Raw genomic sequence first — 8,891 nt, forward strand, 5'->3', positions numbered from 1 at the left:
GAGGCTATTTTTATTAATACTACTTAAAAAAACTCTTCCAACTTTCTACCTTGTGGCATAGTCTTACATTACATTGTTGGAAGAAATCTCAAGACTCTGATCATGAAAAACTCTGTGCATAACCTTGTCATAACAAGATGTTTTACCAAGCCAAATTGCTGACCTGTAGGCTTTTCGGACAATGATGCAATGCTTAAACTTTTAACCATCTCTTAAGTGAACTAATCAATGTAAATGAAGTAACTTTTGCAGATTTGTTCTCGTGTCTAAACAAATGTGAGACTGCAGTAATTCAAGCATGTCAGCCTTTTAGAAAATTAATCTGTAGCTAGCTCTGTATAAATTGTTCTTCCAGTTTCTGAGACTCTCATTGTGATGGGAAATTTGCTTAAAGGATTGCACCTGTTTAGGCAGCTTCTGAAACAAATGAGTGTAGGATTTTTTTTGGCATAAATCCATCTGATGGCTGATCTGAAGCTAGTGTCATGACTACAGATGTGAGTGCTGATTATGCATTCACCCAGCAGCTAAAAGGTAGGTCGTGGAAAAAGAATATTATGTCTGAACACAACTTCTTTCCAAAATTCAAGGGAAAGTATTTGCCTAATCTTGTGTAGTTAATGTACTGCATAAATTCTAACTGCATACAATTAAAAGGGTTTCATTGGCCTTTTGTAAACTTCTGTAGCACTGTACTTAACTATTCTTCCTTGGTCAGAGAAATTTAATGTGAAACACTTCCAAAAACAGTCTTGAAGCAAAGTATTTTCCTGTAACTATTGAGTTATCTTATTTGTGGTGTGGATATCATTCAAACTTTCCGGTTGTATTAGTTTGTTAGATCAGAGCCATGTATTTATACACTTACTTCATTTTTTGCTCAACCTCTTGGTACTGATGAACCAGTTGCTAATTGAATATGATATTCTTTGACTACTTGTCTTGCTCTCTGAACACGATTAGCTATTTATAGAACACTTGCACACTGCAGAAGCAACTGCATGCAGTAATGCTCTACAGCTGCTAAAGACTTGAACAAGATTCACTATATGTATATCCTGTAATTTGAGGGTTTTATAAAAACTAAAATTTCTACTGCAATAAAAGGAGTGTTAAATATAATTTGCTAGGCTCTTTAAGCTTATTTTCTCTCTAACAGAACATACTGATGCTTGAACCTGGAAGTTGAGCAGAATGCTGTCCTGTGTGTATGTATGCATGTTCTTATATTGCCACTGCTGCTTCTGAATTGGCACGTAATGTCTTGTGCGTTTCTAAATTATTTTCCAGGGAAGTTTTGCCTAGTAAAGTGCAAAAAAATTATAACCCTTTCTTTCAAAATTTAACCCAAGAATAAGCACTGCAACAATGGTATCTAATCAGAGCAGAAATCTACACCTGCTTCTTGCCATTTCAGTTCTTCAGCATTGTTCTAGACCCTGTTTCGTATTACGTGGTATATTTGTTGAGTGGTGACATCAGACTGTTCAGCTCTTTGCACCACTGTGATTTAAAAATTAATTTGGTCATCTAAGTTGTTCCTCCATACTGGGACTGGAAGGCAAATAAATACTTTTGTAATTAGTGTAAGTGAAACAATGTGTTACTTCTGAGCAAATTTTTGTGGTCTAAGACTGCTTTTATGGGTGCAGTTGACTGTTCCTTTAATTGTATGCTGCTATTAAATTACAGAAGAGTCTTGGATCTGTAACTGAAGGGATGGTAAGTCTTGAGATCCAACTCTATGAATGGATGAGAGACTTAAAGGAATAAGTGAATGAGATTTCAAGAAGTAGAGAGTTGAAAGACAATGCAGTGAAGCAGAACTTATATATGGATGCAGAATTTCTTGTTAACTTTTTCTCTTAAGTCTTAAAAACGGATCAAGAGGAGGAGGATTTTTCATAAATGGGATTTGATTTGGCTAGTAGTATATTCTTGGCTTTGCAAGGAGTTGCTTGACAAATGAGGCCTGGATTTTACTTGTGGCCTGGTAAAACTCACCTCTCTGTGCCAAGAAAACATGGAACAATGAGGTAAGAATAAATTCCAAGCAAAATAGGTAGGGCATCTGACCTGCACTCTGCATCAACTTAGGTTTGGTTGGGTTTTTTTTCTTTTGTTTTTTTTTTTACTGTAGCTGCCTACGTGATAATACCAAGTTTCCTCAATGCTGGCAAAAACATTCTCTCCTTGTGCCTGATTCCTTACTGCAGTTTGTGACTGTTTCTATACTAACAATTTAAGTTAAAAACCTGAGATGCTGGTTGTGTCCTGATAGCTTGAGATTTTTCATGCTGCCATTCTGTCAATGGCTAGCCACGATGCAGAGGCTGGAACAGAAGTCTGTGGTAGTAGAGAAACTTTGCAACTGACTGCAAAATGCCTGCCAGCCCCAAATGTGAAGCAGAGAATTTCTTGTTTTACTGAAAGGCTGCCTACCTAATGTGGTAATTGTTTCCACTGGTGTAAATCTCACTGGACACTCTTTTTATCATCTTAGCTTTCATAAGTTAAAAGTGCTGTTGTGTAAATTCTGTGGGTAGGCCTACCCCTTGCTGTGCACAAGCTTGCTGTAGAAGTGACACTCCAGCATAAGACTTGTCTGTTCTCACCTGTAGATAAATAAAGCATCAGGGCCCACTGGGTCTGTTGGAGCAGCTAATGCCAGCTGGGATTTCTTGCACGCAAAGTAATTCACTAATGCATCCATCCTTTCCTTTATTGTCTTTTATTTAATTTTATACTTCTGCTGTCATTTTTGTGCTGTCAGTTTTATGTTTTGCTCCCTTCTTTGATGGATGTTCAAGGGGAACAATGTCTGTTAATATTTTAAGTTACACATTTTAAGGATTTTTTTTTTAGTATATTATAATCATGAGCCACTATTTTTTCCAACAGGTTTTGAGCTGCTAACTATATATGTGATAGTACTGTCCAAACAAATAATGTAGCTCATTTTGTACAGTCTGTGTTGGACCTTTTTATTGTTAGGCACTGGTATTGCAACATTTGCTGTACAGATCCCTTCTTAATTAAGAAAGTACAGTTCTTGCCCATTTTAGAGACAGGAACTGAGGCACGGAAGGAAACACCACTCGCCTGAGGCAATGGAAGAGCTCTGGCAGAGCAGGAAATAGAAAAGAGAGTTGGACAAGTGTCGGGGGAACTGCGATTTGTTTCTATGCCCTACATGACCTGATCCCATTTCCAAAATGATACTAACTGCTGCTTAAACAGTTTCAAAAAGTACTGTACCTTACAGTGCTCAGATTAAGGGTAACTGATTCCTGTGTACAAGAGGGAGGTATGGTCCCCCGTATCATTGTCTTTCTGGTGAGGAAAAATAACGCAACAGAATAAGATCAGAAGCACTTATGTGCTAGATGTTAGCAGGATATGCTGATCTGTTGTAATTACAACTTTTAATTGCTGCAGTGCAAGTATTTGTGGTTAAACTATATACAATGAAATTGATTAGTGTATCTTTGTCCTGTAACTTTTATTGTGCTATAATTTTCTTAAAATCACAGGAAGAGTCAGGCCTTGCTGTTTTAAATTGCCTTTTAAGGATAGAACCTTAAGCAGTCCTTTATTTCAAAGATGCATTATCAGTATGGATATTGTAATGGATTTTAATCTTAAATGTGGATTCAAAAATATCTTTATCATAAGATGTCAGCATTACTTATTAACGTTTCTGCAGAAGCTAGCTGTGTGATAATAGCGGATATTGTGCAGGTAAGGGGGTTTCATTGCTTAGTTTTGTGCCATCCAGATGGTACAAACTTCTAAAATGAATTGAAAAATTCATCTTTTACTTGTATTCAAGGACTGAGGCACAAAGTGCTAATGTAAGGGCTCAGAGGGGAAATATAGTTCTCCTGCATATTTGAGAAAATGTGAAGCCCTTTCAAGAAAATCTAATAAACATAATAATCACAGGCTGCTGACACTAAGGAAAAAGCACCTCATTCGCTCTTTCTTTTATGCAGCGATTTACTGGTCCCTACTGATTTTCAAATTGGATCACTGCAGTAAATTATCCATGCCAGTACCTGTGAAAGAAAGCACTGGGATCCATATTTGTTTAGTGCTGTGCTTAAATCAGCAAGAATGATAAATTTGATGGTATGAAATTGGAAATATCAAGGGCTTTTCTCAGTGAACGAGCAAGTATCTCCATTTGTAATTTATTGTGACCCTTTTTCACTGTATGTGCTTTGTATGTCAAATATTTATTTCAAAACAAATTAAATTGTTTTCTGTATTGATACAGCTATGGTTTTGTTGATGTTCTTGAAATGAAATTGTATAGGTGTTTTTTTTCTGGATTTAAAATATTATCAATGTTGTGTTGCAAAACAGCACTTGTTTAAGTTCAAATCTCTGAGTTTGAGTTACTGACCATCAGCTTTTCGTGTTAAATGTTCTAGGTGTGTGTTGTGTTGTGGGTTTTTGTTTTGTTTGGAGTTTTTTTGGTGTGTTTAGAACAGTGCAGAATGCAGTGAGCTACTGCAGCTTCTCATTTGTGTTTTCTAGAGAAAAAGGAAGATCGAGTTGTGTATCAAAATCAAAAAAAGCTGATCCCTGTCCTTAAGTCACTGGAGCTATTTTGCTTTACACCCGGCATGGGTAACACAAAGTCCTGTGGGGGAAAAAAAGAAATAAAATTACCTACATGCTCAGTTTACTGCCCTAGGAAAATACAAAAAGTGCAAGTCTTAATAGAGAAAGTTAACTTTACATCTGTGTTTTGGTAGGAGTCCTGTCCCTTTAATCCTAAAATAGGTTACTTTGTGACTACATACCACTAACTAAGCGCCACTGCTGAACTGAAAGCGAGTCGTAGGTAGTGTCTGATTACTTGGAATTTTTAGCAGTGTAATAGTTTGTTTAGCAACTAGCGAGCAAAATCATAAACTGGTGGTGTTAATAATGTGACCCTATGTTATCCTTTTGTGGGCTAGGCTTAGCTCATTTGGGATGCCATGTGAGATACCTGACTTCTGTTCAACCCCAGTGCCAGCCAGATGGGTTTTATTCTACCACAGCTGGCTACCACCATACAGCTGTGGTTTTGTAGAAGCAGTAGTGCGGATTGTATTCTGAGGAGCCATGAAAGGCCTTGCTCTTAAAACAAAGCAGCGGCTAATTTGAGTTCATCTCCCTTTATCCAGTATCCTGACCATGACACCTTGCTTGTGTGGCGAGTGAAGTGTTGCAGCAGTCCAGACTCCTGCCTGGGTGAGGAAACTGGTTTCCTTGAGAACAAGCGCAAGTCATGGTATTTTCATTTGCTGTGCGTGTTCCTATGAACGTTCACTCGGGCACCTTTGCCAACAGGAAGAGCAAGAAGATGTTGGATGAGGATGGTGCATCACTTGGCCAAGATATTTTACAAGAAAATTAAACTGAAAATCAGAAATTAAAGGTGCAGGGCTAGATTATCTGCAAGGGTTAAAGCAATGTCAACTATAGCTTTCACAAAGGTGGAAACATAATGGAGAAGGGAGAAAAATAACAAGGATGCAAAAGAGTTCAGCTCTATGTGATAAAGAGAGCTCTGGAAATCCTACTTGGGTGCTCTTTTGCTTTCACAAACCCCAATTCACCATTCATGGTTTTATGCCATTGGTATTCTCTGGATAGTAGTTAAGTTTTCTAGCTGTAAATTATTTCTAATTTAATCTCTATTAAAATACTATTGGAATAGCATGCTCGGATGCTGCCATGCTGTACAAGAGCTGATAGGCTGATCTTGGTTTACTTAAAATGGAAACCAGCTGCAGTGGAATTATACCTTCTTGTCTGTTGTGTTTGAAGCTCCTGTAGTCAAAAAGTAGAAAAATAAACACCTACTATGGTCTATATTGATACTGGGCTTTTTGGCTTTTTTTTTTTTTTTAAGCTTTTCTCTCCGCTTTGCTTCGCTGCACTTTTTGTATTGGCAATCTAGGGGGACATAGCATATATGCAACTGCATGGGGTTTTGTCCTGATGTATGTTTGCTTCCATGTGCAAAGACACATATAGAACATGATATTTGTAACGTAGCATTTTGGTATTTTTTGGATTTTTTTTTTTTAATCTAGAGAATCTGACCAAACAGTGTTTTGAGGTGACAGATTTTGTCTATTACAATCCATTTCAACATTCTGCTATAGCAACTTCAGTTAGGTTCTGACTAAAACACAACAAAAATCACTGTGAATAGTTTCAGTGATAAAGTTTAAATCAAAGCCATTATTAGCAAGGTTTTTTGTAATGGCAGATGGAAATCTGAAGTTGACTCTCTGAAATCTTATGTGTCCACTGGAATTTTATCAGTTCTATAACTGTATAATACAGAGAAATATTGAAACCTTAGATACTACAGTTACAGCATCGAGCACTAGTTCAGCATGTGTTTGGACATACAGTGGTTCTATTCACATTTTTATTTCTCAATTTTTTTAACAACACTGGGGCAGAGGTAAGCAAGACATTTAGTTGCATCAATGCAAGATGCTGTGGATTGATGGTGTGCATATATACTTACATCAGCAGATAAATGACTAAATAAAACACGTAATACTTCGATGTTTTTTTGCCATTTGGATACGTTAATACACTTTGCTCCTTATGATTAAAAAGCCTCTTCCTGGCCTCTGCCAGCCGCCTTTCTTTGCAGTGTTACACATTTGTAAGGGCAATAGTTTTTTTTAAAAAGATTCTTGCACTGCATAGGTGCTTCTAATATCCTGCCTTTATGCGCTTAAACAGTACTAGTTAAGCTTATTTCACATTCTTGTAATCAATTTTTTTTTGTACAAGCAAAAGAATCAAGCTGCTTTTTAAGCTGGTCCTTGATTTGTTCAAGTAAGAGATTGTAGGACAGGGGGAGTAGCCAGAGACTAGACTTGACGATGCAGGAAGCTTCTTCCAGTCCTGTATTCCTGTGCATCCCTGCCGTATTACTGTAGAGAATAAGAGGAGTTGTTTCAATATATTATGCATTGTATACCTAAGTATTGTTTTTAAGAATTTTAAAGTAGCTTTCTGCTTTAGGATGAAAGTAAATGCTACTAATCTTAAGAGTTCTTTTGCCTTACTCAAAGGCTGGAAAATTTAGTTGATGCTATGGTTTGGTCATCTGAAATGAAATGAAATTCTTATTCCATGTGCTAATTTTATTCCAAACCACTGACCTCTAGTGGCTGGTTTGCAACTATGAAGCAACACATTTTGGTAATTTGATATGCTCTTCATGTGTCTATTGGCTACAGGAGAGTCTTTTTCCCTCTAAGTTTCTCAGGAGAATAAGGCCTCTTCAAGATTTATTATACTTTGGCTTTGCAAGTATCTATCTGCCTTACGCGTTAGAAAGGGGATCAAAAGACAACCAGATTTACAGATAAGGTTTCTTTGAAGAAGTAACTACTCGCAAGCCCAAGTGTTTGTTGTGATTGTTGGGAAGATAAAAGACCCTATGACCTGTGAGAGCATCCTGTAATAAAGATCTTAAAACATTTGTTGTCGAATCCTCGCAGTCATAAAGCGCGGTAATTATATTAGCAGAATCCCAATTCCTTTTTACTTAGGATGTTGCTGCTTTACACTTGAAGTCTTTCCTACGTGCGTGGGTGTGGGATTATTGATCCAGGAACAGTAATATTTTCATCTTTTTTCCTGCATAGCCATAAAGTGTGCACTTTCGGATATATGTTGTATGAATCTTTCCCTTTTCCCTAATTTGATTGTAGCTGCATATGTCCCAGTATAACTCCCATTGATTTTTTTTTTTTTTTTTTTTTTTGTTAAGATATGCAAGTGACTCTCCATTCCCCAGTGGGATAGCAAATTCTTTAAAAGTGCAATGTTTCCCTTTTGGAAAACAGAGTATTGGATAGCTAAAAGGAGTGCCCGCATCGACATGTTAAATCAGAGCCATACTGTGATTTTTTTTTTAAGCGAATTCTCTGATTGTTCTCATTCACCATGAAACCAAACTGGAATGTCTGTTGGAGACTCGCTCCTAATGAGCTGTAGTCCCTGTCGGGGATACAGGGCCTGACCAGTGTGGGGGCTGCATTACGTGCACATAGCAATGGAAGGCTTCCAAACCATGGAGACATGTGGTGCCCTGAAGCCTTTTGAGCACTGAATAAAAGGCCGAATGATGTCTCTGCCTCCATGTCTGCTATCCATCTCCACCCCTCAAAGTTTATCCCATCTCTCTCCTATCCTGATATTCCTTTCCTTCTTTACCTGCTCTATCTCCTGTTGTTTGTTCTCGCAAAGCCCTTTCTCTCTCTTGGAGCCCTATTCCCCAGCTTTATCATACCAATTATCAACCAATTCTGCAGTTCTGATGTCAGCGTAGACTCCCAGAAGATCTGGCATGTGTCACCTGGGTTACCGAGGAAAGGATGTGGTTGCCAGCCTGTGCTGTGAGAGGACTGCAAGCTGCTCCAGCGGCAGGAGGTCACTGGCTGCTGCTGGGGTCAAAAGGGCTGGTTCAGCGCTGCTGCACACGGTTCAAGAAACTGAAGAGGACTGCTGGTGTTCAGGTGAATGAACTGCATGTGAATAATTGAAAACACTTGGCCACGTGCTGGAGACAAAGGATATTTACTCCTAGTTTATGCTGATCTTTGACCCAGCGACCATGAAACAACTTTACAGACCTACGTGACTCAGAGTGGTGTTATGTAGGCTTTGTAGATTCACCATTTTGTGCTTTGGAGGAGTCATTCCCCTCCTGCACCTGTCTGCCACGAAATATTTTCTCTTTTTCTGTTAATTGAAATATTATACCTGAAAAACTTAAAAGGCTGTTTGGTATCATTGGACACTTTATGTATTCATTATCTTTTTTCTTTTTTTTTTGAACTATTGGTATGTATTTG

The sequence above is a fragment of the Charadrius vociferus genome, unplaced genomic scaffold (genome assembly GCF_000708025.1).
Source record: "Charadrius vociferus isolate BGI_N301 unplaced genomic scaffold, ASM70802v2 scaffold134, whole genome shotgun sequence".
In the NCBI taxonomy this organism is placed as follows: Eukaryota; Metazoa; Chordata; class Aves; order Charadriiformes; family Charadriidae; genus Charadrius; species Charadrius vociferus.